This window comes from Megascapheus bottae, chromosome 4 (assembly GCF_031878675.1).
Source record: "Megascapheus bottae isolate mThoBot1 chromosome 4, mThoBot2.hap1, whole genome shotgun sequence".
NCBI lineage: Eukaryota > Metazoa > Chordata > Mammalia > Rodentia > Geomyidae > Megascapheus > Megascapheus bottae.
Genome location: NC_143512.1, coordinates 6,408,013 through 6,426,998, shown reverse-complemented (window position 1 = coordinate 6,426,998; position 18,986 = coordinate 6,408,013). Strand labels below are relative to the sequence as shown.

General features: G+C 36.9%; 1 protein-coding gene across 4 annotated transcripts in view; it reads right to left on the bottom strand.

Annotated features, from left to right (window-relative positions):
- Positions 1 to 12,628, bottom strand: part of Jakmip2 (janus kinase and microtubule interacting protein 2) — a 148,679-nt gene extending 136,051 nt beyond the window's left edge. For all 4 annotated transcript variants that reach the window (XM_090331268.1, XM_090331269.1, XM_090331270.1 and 1 more), the window contains exon 1: positions 12,354 to 12,628. The gene's annotated coding sequence lies outside the window, so the exon portion shown is untranslated. The remainder of the gene's footprint in view (positions 1 to 12,353) is intronic.
- Positions 12,629 to 18,986: the final 6,358 nt, after the last annotated feature.

Sequence of the window (18,986 nt, the reverse complement as noted above, 5' to 3'; positions counted from 1 at the left end):
GTTGGGTTAATGGTATCTGTTTCCCAAAGGATAATGTATTGAACATTGAGGAATTTGTGGAAATTTTAATCCTCAAATGTCATCATCATTGCTTGATATTTTCTGAAAAAAATAGTTTATGATCAAGGCAGGCAGGGCTGCAATGAGAGTTTTTGTTATGCTTATAAACTGTAATAACTACAATGAACAAAACCTTTATAAACTAATGAGAATGGAATGTTGAATATGCAAATAAAATTCTGAAATTTATGTTTTTAAAGAATTTGGAACTCACGGTTATTCAAGACCACAATGTCAGACCTGAAAATATTACACGAATGTATAGGAGAAACACTACAACTATCTATCTATCTATCTATCTATCTATCTATCTATCTATCTATCTATCATACAAATATACAAATTCACACATGATCTCTAATAGTTACCTCCAAGTGGTTTCTGGAAATGCTAGCACTTATTTGGTCCTTTTTTTCTCTCCTGACCGAGGAAACTTCAGCTATGTTAATTTGAACATATACTTTGACAGACTACCTTTATGGCAAAATATGGACATAGGTTGGTACTTGACAGTGAAAACATTATAATTTCAATGTTCAAGTGCACAATCAAATTTTCATTTAAAAAGTTTGGCATATTTGTTAGAATTTGGTGTCATCCACATTTTAAATTAGAATTTATTTACATCAATTGTTAATTGGATGGTACAGAGTAAGTACTACATTGTTTTATCTCACTAAATCTTGGTTTAAGTGCTCATAAAATAGCAACTGGATTGTCTTCTTTAGTACATGTCAGTAACAAAGAATGTAACCATTTGAATGCAATGTTTGGTGTCTGTATAGAATAGCAAAACAAATCCTAACACAACAAAAACGAACATATATCCTTTGAAAGAAATCTTTAGAAGATGTTTAAGGTGAATTTAGTCCATAAATGGATACAGCTCAGTGATTCCCATATATTATATTTATCAAATGAAAGATGTCAGAGAAACAAGGGAGGACTGTGGACTGATGCAGTGCCATATTTATCAACATGTACATTGATGATTAGATCCCTTAAATAGACGCCACAGTGGTCGGGTTACAAAAAACAAACATGCCTTCAGAGAACTGGGTATTATTTATGCATCCTCTGTCAATGTTCCCTATATTGCTATTCTTGGAAAAGTGGTCCTGTTTTCTTTTTCATAACGTAAGTCCTCAGGACCAGGATCAGGCTAACAATTGTTAGTCAATGAATGATTTCTGTATGGAGGAGCTTCACTGAAATTTTGATGAAAATGGTAATGACATATTTGGAAGAATTATCTTTAATATTCCCCCTAGATATGCATGCATATACTCGCACACACATGCACATATACATATACATACATGCACACAAAATAGCTTGGCTTATTTAATCATTTACATATGCAGGCAGCATAGATTGCTTGGCTTTGATTGTACACAAAAGGATTTGGTAAAGGTGCTCAAAGGACCTAAATTACATATAGTAATATAAGACATTTACCTCATCTATGAGTTGGCAAAGACTCAACTGAAGTATTAAATACTCTAGACATAAGCATAAAATATATTAATTGTAGCCAAATATATACCTACTGATTATAAAAGACATTACAAAAATAAACAGCAAGATGGGATAGGGAGTAATCATTAGAAGTGGCATTTTCTTTTCTGCTGAAATGTCCTTGGGATTATCCACAAAGTGTAATTAAAGCATTACTTCTCACAGAGATTATTCATCTTCCTCACATGTTTGCCTTTGGGTTATTCTCAATGGTCAATTTCAGTTCCTATATTATTGAAACATATGTGTTTACCCTGAGAGGGAATCTGAGTATGGATGTGTTCCACACAGCAAAGTGCCATGCCTCAACACACACTGCGCAACTCCAGCAGACTCTGCCATGAGCTCATGTGGGCCTGGTCTTGCCAGCATTTCTTATTTTTAGTGAAGAGGCAAATATTTGAGTCATTTACCTAATACCAAATTATACAATTTTGAATAAATCTATGCTTTAAAAATATGTATTTGCTAGTTGGGTGCCAGTAGCTCATACCTGTAATCCTGGCTACTTAGGAGGATAAGATTTAAGGATCATGAATCAAAGCTGGCATAGACAGGAAAGCCCATGAGACTCAAAGTAAGCTAGACCCAAAGAAACACAGGCTCCATGTTTTCCCCTCATTTGTAATAATTAGTATGCATCTAGGATTTTTCTAGCAGAGGATCACAGTAGCTCAAAAGCTATGTATACATTGTCATATAGAATGAGGCTAAGCAAAATGAACTCCAAGACAGGAGGTTTGTCTTTGTGATTGTTGTTCTTAATGTACTATGTGAAGTTACTTCTTTTCTCTTCCACCCCCCCCCACCCATGATTTATCCCCTGTTGTTGCTGTATCTGACTTCGGTACCTGATGTATTATATATCCGGGAAGGGAAGGGGAACAAGAAGATGAGACAAAGGTCAAAGTGTGATCCAATGTAACAGCAATACCCACAAGACAATATGTTGGAAATGAATTTTACAACTTGGGAGGGGATGTGGGATGGAAAGTGAGAAAAAAACATGAGGGGGTATCAAGGTTCAAGAAGTAATGTACTCACTACTTTAGGAATGTAACTGTAACCTCTCTATATATCAACCTGACAATAAAAAAACAAACAAACAAAAAACGACAACAAAAAACCCCAAAGTGGAACTGTGGCTCAGGTAGTAGAGCACTAACCTTGAGCAAAACAGCTCAGGGGAAGTACCCAGACCCTGAGTTGAAGCCCCTGGACTGGCAAATATATGTATGCATGCATGTATGTCTATATTTATACATATATATTTTGCATATAAACGCATATTTCTGGAAGCATATATTAGTCCTTTCTACTATTTCACCAAAGTTATAAATGGCCTCTTGAGCATGATCCAGAAAACAAGTACTCAGTTTTTAATCATTTAAAATCAGATAGAGTTCACACCGATTCCAACTCTACAACTCACTCACTGAATGGCTTTGGCTATGAAATTTCAGCCATCAAAATTTCATTATCCTCTTTCAAATGTCTATAGATTTACCTATGTCTGCAAAGTGTAGCAGAGATTGCAGAAGATAAAATCACACTCACACAGATGAAAATGCTCAGCCAATTAAACACAAAGAGATGTCCTCAAACTCTCTCTTCTTTTTCAGAATAATTGAGCCAAAGTAAAAATTGTTTTGTGTTTTAGTTAGATGATATCAGTTATCTTTGGTACTAAGAGGGTCACAACTATGCCATTTGTGACTGGAATAAATCTTGACTTGAATTATAAGGAACATCTGAACTGCTGGTGTATTCACTTCTTCAAAAGTGAGATGAGCCGGGCGTGGCTGTCACCCCAGCTATTCAGGAGACTGAGATCTGAAGATCAAGGTTCAAAGCCAGCCTGGGCACAAAAAGACCTGAGGCTCTTATCTTCAATTAACCTCTAGAAAAGGGGAAGTGGGGCTTGGCTCAAGGGTAGGGTTGTAGCCTTGGGCTGAAGGTTCAGGGACAGCATCCAGGTCAAGGTCAAGCCTCAAGACCCATAAGAAAAAGTGACATGAGGCAATACTGAGTGTGAAATCATTTTCAGAGTGATCCAAGGGATAGAACATATGGGTACCAAGGGCATCTTCTGAACAAAATTCTCTTCTGCTCTCTCATCATCAGTGATTCTGTCATCATGTCCTCTGATTAGTCAAATAACATTTTAAGCACATGAGCAATGTGATTGGTGATGGCATCGTGTAAGGTGTGAACACATCAATTCTGCTTAGATCACACCTGACTATCCCACCAATAATCAGTGTTTACAAGTGACAGCTGATATTACTTAACTACAGAAATGGTAGTAAAGTTCAGAGACAAAGGTCCAGAGATTATCTAGGAGAATTCACAGTGTTGCTTTGCTACCTTTCAGAAGCCTTGGCAAAAGCCCCTGGGCTTGATTACAAAACCAGACGAGAAAAGCGGAATGTATAAAATCATATACCACAGTTAAGTGATTGCAATATATGTGATCAAACGTGCCTGGGCAAGAGCTGTTAGATGAATCAGGTATGTCCCTAGCATATAATTTGGACACTAGGCTACATGGAGGATACAAACTTGAGGGTGGCACAAGTGAGAGAAGAAAAAATGAATTTTTCTTGTGGTAGGGTAATTCAGGATTGCTTTGCCTTCTCTTGTTTCTGAGTGAAGCATGACAGACTGTAGAAGAAGGGATCCTAACGACTTTATTTTACAAAACTATTATTCATTTGTAATCTATTTTTAATGCTAGTGTTTGGGCTAAGAATATTGTATAGTATATGACCTATAATATAATTTATTAAGTAAAAGTATTTTAAAGATAAGAAGTCAGAATGGGCAGTATAGCTCAGTGAACCCATTAAGCTTGAGGAAAGCTCTAAGCTAGATCCAGATACCACACATACAAAAATCTATACATAAACCAAGTGCCAGTGGCTCACACCTATAATCCTAGTATATTGTATATATACACAGACACATATATGCACACATACACACATTCACACACATACATACGGCAATGAAATAAAATGAAGTCAATTCAACTGTCATTCCATAATACAGCTAAAAACCAGGTTTTGTCTAAAACCCAAAATCCATTTCATGGTTTATTAACTGCCACTTGAATTACTCCTTAATAGACACAAGACTGAGCCCATGGTAGTTGGAGTAATTCCTTGTGGGGGGAAGTTAAGGTCACTAGAGCTGGGTTGATGGAGAAGCCCTAATAATTCAATCTAAAGTACCCATTTTCATGATCTAAAGTATCTAGGAACTTCCTTAAGAAAAGAAACTTTGGGGTTTATAATGCATGTTTTCAAGTGAAATCTGTTTCTTTTATCTTCTCAGTGTGCATTTAGAAGAGCGGGTTGTAACATTCTAGCAAGGATTCTTTTTCTTCTTATAAATTCTCCAAATTGGTTATCCGAAGTAATTTCTGAAGGCTGTGGTCCCTCTGCAGTATATGCGGGGCCATGGGTTCAAGCATCAGAACCAAAAACTAAAGGGGAATTGTTGATCCGTGTGTTTGTCATTTATTGGTAGAGCCACAGAGTGAGTTCAACAGAAGAGTACTCATTCTAAAAGTTCTATTTCAAGTTTTTTTTACATATTCAAATTATTTTATATTCATTTGGATATGGCTAAGTGTGAAAGCACTTCCTGGGGAATGTTTGTAGTTTGGAGTAGAAGACATGATGGAATTATCCCCCTTGCTTCTGAAGCGCATGAGCACAGTCTGGTTTAGTCACAATAGCAGCAAGATGTCCTTCTTTCAAGTAACAGTGATGCCATGTTTTCTGAGCAGGCTGTATCAGCCAAACTTAACCAGCTTTATTTTTCCCTTGTATGTTTTAATTAACATTAGACTCCAGAATTTCAAGAATAGATATCAATGTTATTACCTTCACTTAGATCTCAAAGGCAAGAAAGACATTTTCCTCCTACTTCAATTTCATGGTACCAGCAGTTCAGATGGTTCTTCCCAGCGGCTTCAAGGTGTGTTTCGATGTGTGCTAAGCACAGTCCATTCTTTCAGGTCACTCTTTTTCTGACTGATTTCAGACCTTGCATAAAAGCGGAATGTTTCCTTCATTTATCTCTGGTGTGAGATGTACTTGTTTGGGTTTAGTTTTTAACATGGGTGTGAAAAAAATAATTTGTTCATTAGTGAATTTGGTACATTATATTTCTAGAACAGAAAAATAGTTGTGATAAAGTCGTCTCTACATAATGAAATATAAATAGCTGTGTGTATCAATACAGTTAAAAACTAATAAGTAAATTAATAATTTATTTTAAATAAATTACAGTGAATTCAAAAATATCCCCTAAATAGTATCAGTGTTTCCAACTTCCAGTTCAGTTTCTAAAGGAGACTGAGAGGAGAGCCCCTATCGACAATGGGCAGCAAGTAATTTTTTTTGCCAGTCCTGGGGCTTGGACTTGGGGCTGGACATTATCCTTGGGCTTATCTCAGGGATACAGCTCTACCACTGGAGCCACAGCACCACTTCCGGCTTTTTTCTACATATGTGGTACCTAGGAATTGAACCTGGGTCTTCCTGCATATTAGGCAAGCACTCTACCACTAGGCCAAACTTCTGGCCCCTCTATTTTGCTTTTTACAGCTTGTTTATTGGACTATTCTTTAAGTCTTGAAATTGAGCCCAAAGTTCCCTGCATTCTAGATCTCTACTAGTGGACAATATCCCCAGCCCAACAATACTCTGAAAGAATAAGAATAATCATAGTTTTAAAAAGTATTCATGGGAATATCTATAATCAATTGTAGGACAGAGACCCTTTAAGGGAACCTCCATCAATTCATTCACTCATTCATTCATTCATTCATTCATTCATTCATTCATTTAGTCAGGCAGACAAGCTGTTAGTCAGTCAGTCAGCCAGTCAACCAGGCAGTCAGTTGGTCACTTTGTCAGTCAACAAACCAGTCTTTGTTGAGTACGTATGTTGTGCCAAAAATCCATTATTAAGCAGTAGAGAAGAGAGCTAAATTTTCTTCCTTCCTGGAGCTTATTGTGAAGTGAAGAGAAAATAAGTAATGGTTCTAAAATCATACTTTTAAATAAATGTTACAAAAGAAATATACAGGATGAAGAAAATAACCTAGGAAATCTTCCTAATCCTATCCAAAAGTTCAGACTGGAAAGTAAGTAGAACGCTGCCATTCGTGGTCAAGTCACGGAAGAATCAGATGACCCGACTTTCATTGTAGAGTCACGAATAGGTTAGAATGACGGAATAGTCACAGAATAGTATGTAATTATTACATACATGTTCAATATAATATAACCAAATTCATAAAAACCCACCAGATGACAAATATATGTATCTTGACGAACTCTCAAACTCTTGTGATCACTCCTTCCATAAAGACAATACAGATTCTGATCACAGAGGCTAACGCTACAAGAGGCACCACTCTCATACTAGGGGAAAAAATGAATCTGAAAGGAATTTTTTTCTTTTTTTTTTCATTGCTACTGATATACATATCACACTTCCAGAAGTTCAAGCAGGGATTTCACTGATTTAGTTTGTAAATATCATCGATTTCCAGCAGTCAAGAGATCACCTAGGTTCATTTAATACTCATTGCAATAGGCACAGTCAGGTAGGTTAGAGCTCATATTTCCTGAGAACAATACCTGGCTACAGCTGCTAGAAATCCACACGTTTACAAATACCATGCTCAGTAATTAAAACGGAAGGGTAAAGATTTCCAGATGGAGAAACAAGCGTTGAACTTTTAAAAAATGGGAATAGAGATTTAAGTTTTAATTGGCACATTTGTTGACATGAAATGATGTCTAACAAATAGAAAATAAAAGGCATAATTAGAGTATGGTCCATTTATGACATATACTCTCTTTGTGTTTCTACATATAAATGGAAAATGAAACATTCCAAAATGTTAACAGTAATGGTTTTTCTGATGGTAAGCTTTTAGGGGACTTTCATTTTTCTTGTTTTTCCTTACAATGAAGCTGTTACTTTTAAAATGTGATAAAAAATAACATTGGAAGATAAAATATAATTAAACCATTGAATAATTCAGAATATCTTTCCTAGGATGGAGCTTCACTTTTGTTGCATTTATTATATTTCCAAAGGTAGAATGAATAATTCAAATCCCTTGATTTACTCTTTAGATAGGCAGGACTGATTGAATTACCAAAATATGCCTAGGTTCATAAAAACATAGGACACCAATGTATTACAGTAAGTGTGGGGGGAAAAGGAAACTGTCTGATGTTTTATATTCAGAAAAAATTAGAAATACTAGTCCCAATAAAGTTATTGGACTGAGGAATAAAAATAAGAAGGAAATGATGCATGGTTTTGAGAGCCAGGATGTACAGAAATTTTAATTTAGCTCTTAGCATAAAATGAAATATTACATCCTAAAGTATATTATTAAAAATAAAAGGAACTTTCCCCCCCAAATGTTTACTAGTCCTACCCATGTTACTTTTACCCAAGTTTCTACATTTTCCTAAAGGAGCAAAATGTTATTCAAAAATATTTTGTCTCTTTGTTAGTGCAGATAGTCTAAGTACACATTTTGTCTACGAGAAAATTCAGTGTGATCAAAAAAAAGGAAAACAGGTACCTAAAATATTCAAAAAATTTAAATAAAATCAAACTGTATAGTGTATATTCAGTATATTTTATAACTCAAATATACCAGCTAACTGTTGTATTTTCCTTTTGCCACATTTTTACTTAAGAAAATTTTAAAAATGTATGTGCCTATCTAGGTATGATCATATACATACATTGCATATATGTACCACCTCGACCCACTTTACATTTGATATGACCAAAGATACACTCTCTCATATTCCAACTACCAAACACAACTGAAACTTATTCCACTTACTTTTAAAAAATAATAATAACTTTACTGACATGATAAAACTTCTAAGAATATAAAATAAGAAGTAAACTACTCAGGAGGCTGAGATCTGAGGATCAAGGTTCAAAGCCAGCCCGGGCACAAAGACCTGAGACTCTTGTCTCCAATTAATCTCTAGAAAATGAGAAGTGGGACTTGGCTCAAGCGTAGGGTGGTAGCCTTGAGCTGATGAGCTGAGGGATAGTGCACAGGCCAAGTTCAAGCCCCATGATCCACAGAAAGAAAGAAAGAAAGAAAGAAAGAAAGAAAGAAAGAAAGAAAGAAAGAAAGAAAGAAAGAAAGAAAGAAGGAAGGAAGGAAGGAAGGAAGGAAGGAAGGAAGGAAGGAAGGAAGGAAGGAAGGAAGGAAGGAAAGAAGGAAGGAAGGAAGGAAGGAAGGAAGGAAGGAAGGAAGGAAGGAAGGAAAAAGCAAAGAAAAGAAAAATTACTTTGAGAACTATAAAAGATTATACTAATATTTGGCATATTGACAATACTAATGATAGCAACTTTGTGTCTTCATTAATTTTTTACATGCATCTATCTTATATCATCCAAGGAAATTCTATGCAAATTCTGCTAATCATGTAAGAGCTTTACAAATAGGCTCTTGTCAATTGATTAATTCCTCCTGTTTGGAAACACGTTTTCAGCTGATAAAATAATAGTGGGATGTGTAAACAAGAGGAGTTGTAATTGACTTCTCAGAGAAACAACTTAGTACAAATTGAGGATACTTATTTCAACTAGAGCTGATGGTCGAATTATTTATGTTGAAACTTTCATGATAAATTTTTGTTTTATTTTAAGCTCCTACCTTAGGAAACAAAGCATCAATTCTTTATGATTCAATGGAAAATAAACAAAGTAGCTTTGTTTTCTAGATATTTTCTATGCCACACTAAATAGACTTGGAAACTGAACATAAAGTTCAAATATGTTTTGAGGTCAACTGAAGAACAAGGAAATGTCAGATCACAAAGCACTATAAATAATGTGTGTTTTACTTAAATTTTTCTAACTGTTCACATAGCAGTTAAACTTTAATATTGCATGAAAAATAGCATTTTCAAGAGTGTTGGCAAAAGGTAATTAATACTTTTAAGTCAAACATCACAAGCATTTGGGTAATTATATAGTTATTTTTTTCTGACATCAACTTAGTAATTCTTAAATCACTATGTATCTAAATTCCACTAAATAAGACATTACAGTTTTCAAAATTAATCATGCAACGGGGGGGGGTAATTTTAATGTAGTTTGACATTATATTCCATAAAATTGTGGAGAAACAAGGACTCATGAATGGGTTAACCTCTGTATCTTGGCAGAATTTCATAAAAAATCAATGAGTTCTGTCAAAAAAGCCAGCTTGTATCATTTAGAAGCCCATTTCAAAATGGAGTCTTGCTGTTACAAGAGATCTATGGATGTTAAACAATGAATTCATGTTCTTAAAGGATAGTTTGCTGCAGAAAAGGTCCGAGTTCTTTAGAAGGAATCTACCGATGATCTAGGTCACTCTTTTGAAGGTTTTGATGACAGAAGAGTGTGGTGCCTTATTTGCTGTCCTGAGTCTCTCACAGTTACCACGCAGAACTGCTACACTTTGTATTTCTAATGTCCCCTCTTTCTAATCAAGTGGAAATCCACTGAGCATATTCTAGGTTCCAACAACACAGTAATGAGTAATGTCCTAGGTAAACTCAGCAACTTCTCTGAAACAAATGGATATCCCCTCTCAAATTCCTTTACTCCAAATGAAATGACTTTTCTTTATGGTTCCATGGAGACAGTCTCATAGTTGAACCAGACCATGAACAGTGAGTTTGAAACCCATGTCCTGCCTCTGCCCATAAAACTATAGCCACAGGAAAACTGAACACAACAGATGTAGAAAACAAACCCCAAGGTGCTGTTGTTGTTATTGTTTAGTTGGGTAAAGCAGAGTCAACCGCTATATATCTTAAGTTTTTTTAAGTTTATGGTAGATATAGCTGAAGTTTTCGTTTAGCAGTATAAGAAAATCAGGGCATAATGTGTTATAAAAGTGTTGATGTGACATACAAGCCCGATACTTCTTCTTTGCCCTTCTTTCTAGAGTTGTTCAATTGGACACATGGCAGCATGAGTTCAGAGTTGTGACTCCAGATAATTCATGACATGCCCCTGCGTCTTAAACTAAGTCACTATGGATCCTTCCCATCTATGAAATAAATCAGACACTCATTCACTGAGAAATAAAACTACAAACCAGAGACACATATCAATTATAAATGAGTGCAGGATAAAAATATTAAAAACATTGTTATTTTAAGTGGCACAAAATGTTTGCCCTGAAAATGATATATTTGGAGAATAGATTGATAGAATTTGTGTGTAAGATAAATGTAGTATTCATGAAACACTTTTACCTACCTAACTTTAATTCAATAAAATTCATTATCTAGGTGGTGAGAGCGCTCTGTAGGCTGCTCTTCTTAAAATCATTAGCTTCTAGAAAAATAGTCAAGTAGATACTGTAAGCATTTATAAGCTATTATTGCACCCATTTCATCTATGAGCCACACATTCTCCAGCTAAGCTCTTTGCTCACGCTCTCTCGTGTCATTGAATGAGAAGGCTAATTTGGAAATGGCTAGCCTCGGATCCTTAATAACACCTAAATTTTTCAAAAACAATCCCACTTTCCTACCTAATTACTTATAGAAGCAGACCCAGAAGACATTTGACATAAATATAAAATGGTGCCTGGATACTAAAGGAATGAATGGGCCAAACAGCACTATCAAATAAACTGAGTGTATCTCACATTTTAGTTCAGCTCTGCTGCCTGGAACCAGCAGTACAAACATGAGAAGGTTGCAAGAAAACTGATATATTCTGACATTAATTTTGGGAAATAATGAATACAAAATAATACCAAAAGCCACCTCCCTTTCCTATCTTTGTAAATACAGCGTTTGCTATATAAACCCACCAACCTAATGTGGTGGGAAAAGGAGTCTAGCTAAGATTTGCATTTAGCATCATAATACACATCACATAACAGACATAATTGTTCCTAATTGGTCACAATGAAACTAAGGGATAATAACAAGAATAAATCTCACATTAATCCAAATGCAGCCAGTGAATAATAAAACAATCCGGAAGCAGCCTCAAAAATATGCAATCACTTCAAGCATGCAAAGACATTTATAGCTCATAAAAATGACAGCAAAACAAAACATACTCTGCATATAAATATTTCATAAATGCAATATACAAGCTGAGTGATGTCTGTGTATATATTATGCATACTCAGGAGACGTACATGTGTAACGTTCATGGCCAAATGTGTGCATAAAAACGAAACTCTAAATCTGCCAAATGGTTTCTCACCAAGATTGTTTAGAATGCTAAATTCTGGGGCCACTCTAGCAGTGAAACAAGCAAGCAAATCTACCTTATAATTAGGCCCTAAAGGTTGAGACACCAAACATATTTTTGAGGAAGGCCCAACCCTGTAATGTGAGAGCTGCAAATGAAATGATTCCTTTCAACAACTCCTTTCCCCCCACCCCACCCGCTGCTTTCCCACCCCCTGATTTTGTTGCTAAGCTTGAGAGGAAAGAAATCTAGTGGTTCAGTCTGTATTCAGAGCCAATTTGCGATTAAAAAAAAAAACCCAGGTCCCATTTATTATTAGTAGTATTTTTAATACAAGTGGATGCCTTCTTCCTTCTCTCTTCCTAGCAACCTCCATCTGCCTCCATCCTCATCCCCGCTCCTCTTCTGAGACAGTGGAGTCATTGTTCCACACCAGGCCGCGGATGTCTACACAAATCATTTAGTAACCAGCTAAGCCAGAAAGGTGTCCCACTCACCATGCTGAGACCCGGAGAAGCTGCGGAAAGCAGGGGGAGATGCGAACTGAATCCATTTTCCTTGAGATCAAGTCGGATGCAGCCTGGAAAGCCAACATCAGCAGCGGCTGCTGGGATTTTTTTTTTTTCCTTCTTCTTTTTCTCTTTCCCTTTCCTCCCTCTCTGGTTGGCAAGGACGTGAATAGGAACCACCCTTCCAGCAACACTAAATTACCAGCCTTGGAGGAGGCAGGGGCAGCAGCAGCATCACTTGGGCCTCCTCCCTCTCGGAGGATGGGGTGAGCTCAGAAGCAGCCAGGAACTTGCAGCAGACACCTCCTCTGGCTCCGCCCCTCCCTCCCCCACCCCCACAGCCCCACCCCTGCTGCAGAAGGTGCGGAGAGCCTAGCAGCTGCCGGTTGTCATGGCGATGGCCAATGGGAAGCAGCAGGCAAAGGGGGAGGGGAGGGGAACTACAACAAGCTGCAGGGGCGAAAGGAGAGAGTGGTAGAGCTGTTGCCCTTTGAGATGCTCTTGATCTCTCCTGCCCCAGACTGGACATCCTTAGAGAAAAGTAAGGGTGAGAACGTGCAGAGGCAGCGGATATCTAGATGGGGGAATTTACAACATAGCTTGGCTCTTCATGTTGATGCTTTCCGTTTTTTTGTTTTTTCAAACAAAATAAGTGTGCAAGCAGAAAACCTAAACACAAACGTGGGGAAAATCAGAGTGTGTGATAAGAAATTATGATTACTCCAAATTTGTTTATCCTTGACAGCATCTTTGACTCACTGCCATTCAAGGTTGTTAAACAGCCAAGTCTGTACCTTGCAATGAGCTAGGAGGCCACTTGATTCCTTTGCACAGTTCGGTTCTCAACTTGTTCTCTTGTGGGGTCTTTACTCTCACTGTTTTGCCTGCTCCTCTCTAAAGAGGATAGTTTCCTGAGAGAACGGAAATTGGAATAGATGAACCAGAAACATCTTTAAATAATCAAGTTTCTTAGCAGCACCAGTTAGTGGAGAGTTCCAAGGTATTATTATTATTATTATTATTATTATTATTATTATTATTATTTGCATCAAACCTCTGGAATAATCAGTTTTCTGCTTTCAGTTTCATGTTACTTTCCTGGATGGCCTCTTAGAGGAGGGTGATAAGTAGAAAAAAAGAAAAAGGTAAGTGGAATCGACAGTGCCTTGTTTCTAATTATAAATTATAGAAAATACTAGTTAGTATTTGTCTCACACAGTAGTTGTGATTAGGATGATGGCCCAGAGGTGTGTTTGCTACAATTTTACAGTTAAGAACATTGTAAGCCTTGGATTCATTAAATGAATTTTCCATACTTCAAAGACAAAGAAACAGCAGAGTCACAATTAAAACAAATACTAGATGTGCCTGTGTGTGTGTGTGTGTGTGTGTGTGTGTGTGTGTAGCTGCATCTACACGTGTGCCTGCATACTGGTACAAGGCTTGAACTCAGGGCATGAGCACTGTCTCTTAGGGTTTGTTTGTTTGCTGTTGTTCGGAATTAGTGCTCTACCACTAGAACCACAGTTTCACTTCCACTTTTTGTCACTTAATTGGAGATTAAGAGTCTCACAGACATTTTGTTCAACCTGGCTTCAAATTAAGATGTTCAAATCTCAGTCTCCTGAATAGTTAGACTTACAGTCATGTGCCACAGCCCCTGGCTGACCCTATACTTTATTCTTCTAGCTAATTGCTTTTCTGTCATTTGCCCACAAAGAGAAGATTGTCCTTATTCTTACACCACAGTTATTTATAGGATCAACTGTGGTGAAAAGAGATGTTAGTCTCTTAGCCTAGGCTACATTTCTGGTGCCAATACTTACTATAGGTAATCTGGGGAGGGGGGAAGAGAGGCAGTTTAATTAACTCCTTCCACCTGAGTTTCTTCATCTATAACTTGGAAATGATCATAGACCCCTCTGAATCATTGTGAGGATTAAGTGGGAGGCTATACATAAAACATTAGCACAATGTGTAATGCATACATAGTAAGTGTTCAATACACATTGGCTATAATCATTTGTGACTTACTCATAAGTCAGGGAAAGAAAAATATGATAGTTCTGTTTGTCTTGTATAGGGCTGCTCTCCATGTGCCAAAGTCTTATTCTTACAGAAAAGAATAACTGGTTAAGGAAAGGACTGAAGAATCTCCTCAGCATTTGGTTCTTGGGGTCTTCTCTGAAGGAACATCCACTTACATCACATCTGACTATGCAGTTAGACATACATTGGCTTCAGCCAGAGCCCTGCAGCCAAACACACTGACATGTCACCACCACCTAAGTGTGGTTGAACATCTAAGGGTTGGCTTGTGACCAGAATGACCCAGGAAAGAAACTACTGGCCTTAGAATCTCCTGCATTCAGGTCGAGGTGACAGTAACCCAAGCCACTGGCTTTGTGATAGAACATGTCACCCTCAACACAAAAATCCAGTGGGACTAGTATGGAGTCAGTGGTCCTGGCTTCTCCACTCCTCTTTCACACAAATAAAGTGATTGATTGTGGGAGGGAAATGTTTTGCACATTTGAACCATCCCACCATCCATTTCAATACTACCTTCTCCTTGCATGCGTTATTGTTATCAAATAACTTTTCTTAAAATACTAATTTTAGTTATTTATAAGTTGCTTAAATTATTGTATCTGTTCATTTAAAGTAAAATTTGTATATATATCTGTAAAAACATTCATAAAAATGGAAAGGTTAAAGAGATTGTCCTCAGAGAATAAAGCTGAAAGCCGAATCTTTCTTTAAAGATTTCACCTTGAACATAACTTACTTTATGTATACTTAAGATAATTTTAATGAACAAAAGGAAAGTTAAATTCAGTATTGTTATCATCCCCCTCTAATCATACTTCATTTTCCATATAGTGTAGGCATATATATAATTTATCTAGCATAATAGAATATACTATAGGCATGTGTTATTATATACTCTGTGTACTCTCTACACACTATATTCTCCATTGTGTACTCTAACATATGATATATAACACATGATGTAATATTAATAACATGATGTTTGTTAATTTGTTCTTTTATGTTTCTAATAAATACCATATGAACTATAAAGAAAGGGATGTGTATGCATGTATTTATCTTTGATGAGTTCCTGAACCAATGTGGTATGTAGGAAATAGTACTAATAAATCATCCAGTAAACAAACAAACTAACAACTTTCTGAATCGAATAAGAGTATCTAAATCACTTTGCTATTATTTGCCCTAATGAATTTGTTTTTTGTCTTAATTATAAACTAGGACAATCTTAGAAATTATCTTATGAACATGCATGCACATCAGTATACTATTTATACAGATTTCAAAAGCCATATTCTAATATACACTCAGAATTACCTAACATGTTCTCATCGACCTGATTTCTTCCTCTAACAGTTTCTTGTTTGATAAAATTAATAATGACCAGACTGTCTACCTCCTTGGAATTTTTTTTTTATGCCGGTCCTGGGTTTGGCACTCTTCTTGAGCTTTCTCAAGGCTAGCACTCCCACTTGAGCCACAGCTCCACTTCCAGGTTCTTCTGTGTATGTGTTACAGAGGAATCAAACCCAGGGCTTTGTAAAAGCTAGGCAAGCACTCTACCACTGGGCCACACTCCCAGCCCCTCCTTGGAATTTTCTAACTTCGACTTCCAAATCATTTGAAAAGTCTGAGTAACTTCAGGATTTCTTGGCTCCAAAGTAGCATTAAAATCTAGAACATTACACAGTATCATGGGAGAAAGCTATAAAGGGTGGACTCTTGAGACAGACTCCCTGGATTCACTGACTATTCACTTGATCTTCAAAATGAGCCTAGAAAGACGGCTTCCTTTCTCTGTGCCTCAGTTTCTTCATCCATATGACATGATAGCAGGATTATAAACCATTGGATGTGTTGATGGAATATCAAGCGGAGTAGCATCTGTCTTGTTGAAAAATGATAAATAATATTAACTAAGATCATTATAACCTTAGTCTTCATAGTGACACAAAAGACATTTTATGTATGTGTTAGAACAGTCAATCATTTGGGGCTATTCTAAAAATATGCTGTTAGGACTGAAGACCAGCTGTCAGCAGATGAGGAAGAACTATGAACATGTTTCTCTCCATGCTAGGCAAATGCCCTGATTTCACCCCAGAAAGGGGGCAAAAAGATGGACAGTTCTGCCTTTCTGCTGTGATTTAGGTAAGTATCTTCCCAAGAGGTCTATGTATAGAGATGATTGGTCTTGTGGATAGGTGTCCTGGGAATGTTGAGTCCTCTTTTTAACTTTTTTTTCCCTATTGTAAAGGTGATGCACAGAGGGGTTCAGGTACGTAAGTCAAGTAAAGATAACATTTCTTTTTGAGCATTGTCACCTCTTCCTTTAATATACTGTATTAGAAGGCCCTTAGACCACAGGAGACATAACCAATTTCTTCCTCTTCCTCTCTCTCGATTTTATTGTAAGCACTCTGTGTTCAGAAATGTTTATGATTTATTTATCAATCAATTCTTCTAGCAAACATTTACTGCTGGCTACTACTGTGTGTTGGTATCATCAGGAATGTAGGTGTAAATCAGATTACAGAAGCACTCCCTGTATGAGGCTGTACACATACCGTGTACACACCACATGCCACGTACCTACATGCTCGTTGAAAGGTTTTCTTTCTCCATTTTCCCAACACACACATATGCCCCCTCCCCCACACACATTTTTCCCCTCTGTCTTCTTTGTGTTAATTTTAAGATTAGCAATAGCAAAGGATCCACAAATTTGGGTGGAATGAAAAAACATGATGAGAGGCAAAAAGATAATGATGGTTTTTTTAGCAGAATAAGTAACAGGAGGCTTTCATAGTGACGACTGCTCCCTTATAGATTTGCTAATATTTATGTGTTAATATAAACCTTTGGTCTGATGTTGTATCAGAAATAGTTTTTCTCCCTTTCCTGTGTTTGGCAAATTATAGAATATTTGGTGACAGACACCAGATAGGCTTAGGGGAGGGATAACGCTGATAAAAAGAAATCAGAAAGGTTTTGTTTCATTGGCAGTTTCTGATCATTTTGTAGCCAGGAATTTTACAAATAAGAGATTAATTGTAGCATATATTCAAGCTTTATTTTTAACTTTATTACAGGATTCAATTTTAGTTATCTGTGGAAATTGTCATCATTTTGATAAGTTTGTATTGCCTAGAGACTCAAAAGTTCTTATTACAGCACCTGGCAGAAGAATGGGATTCATGAAGTTGAAAGGCACATTTGTCCTGCTATGAATGATACAGACATTGTTTCTAACTGCATGGAATTTAGACGCTGGTGGTTCAGACAATCAAAGAGCAACAATCAGAATTGCTACTCCATTAAAGTAGCACCAAATTTTCTTAAGTATTACGAAGCAATTAAAGATAGGAGGGCATGAATGAGGATTGAGAGTGGAAAAAGTGGAAATTGTCCTGAAACATTAAGGAAGGGATAGGAAGGGATGGGATGGAAAGTTGGATAGAAATCAACTTACACTGAATCTTTGTAGCCCAATATGAGTTACTTGGAGCATGGTAAATGTTGAAATTTGGCATAGTACATTATGTTAGGAAGTGAAAGCAGACATAATAGGGTGCCATCTCTTAATCTGCAGATCAGAATTCTAGATTAGAGTAATAGTTAGTGGATATGAAGAAAATGAGACTGTTTCATGTATTCTTTTTTATTGTGACATGTTGAGGATTTGTTAGTGGGTCACATCTTAGAGCAGAAAGAATTAAACATTAAGAATCACTTCTAAGTAAACAGTTAATGTTTTCTTTTAGGAGGGTATAATACCAAGATTCCATTTTGACCTCTTATAGTGAGGAAAGGAAGTTCTCAGAGTTCTGACTTGGGGGAAATGTGTGAAAACTTAAGGGAGTTCTGAGTACTCATCCTGTAAGGTTATCTCTGAGGATCAGGGTTCAAAGCCAGCCTGGGTAGGAAAGTCTGTGAGACTCATATATAATTAACCACCAAAAAGCCAGAAGTGGAGCTATGGCTCAATTGCTAGGGCCCTAGTCTTGAGTGAAAATGCTAATAATACCTAAGCCACATTACCAGCACACACACATTCAAAACGAAAGTCACCTTTGCTTACTAAACGGATTCTTTTTTTTTTTTTTTGCCAGTCCTGGGCTTGATCTCAGGGCCTGAGCACTGTCCTTGGGTTTTCTCAAGGCTAGAGCTCTACCACTTGAGCCTCAGTACCACTTCCGGCATTTTTTTCTATGTATGTGATACCGAGGAATCAAACCCGGGTCTTTGTGCATGCTAGGCAAGCACTCTACCACTAGGCCAAATTCCGGGCCCCTAAAGGGATTCTTAAATGGATTTTGCAAGACCTGGTGAATGCCTGGCTGGAAAAAAAAAGTATCTGTGAATTACATATGTTGTATCACAATTGGGTCCTTATGAACCTTTTTTGACAGTTTTAGTCTCTTCATTTCCCCAAGTTTTTTAATAATGTCCTCAAAACTTTCCCTTTAAGCCCTCAAATGTTTTCTTAGATCTCTTATCAAACACTGAGCACTTCTTTTAGTCTTCAAGACCTGGCGTGAGCAGGCAGGGGACAGATACAGCAAAGAG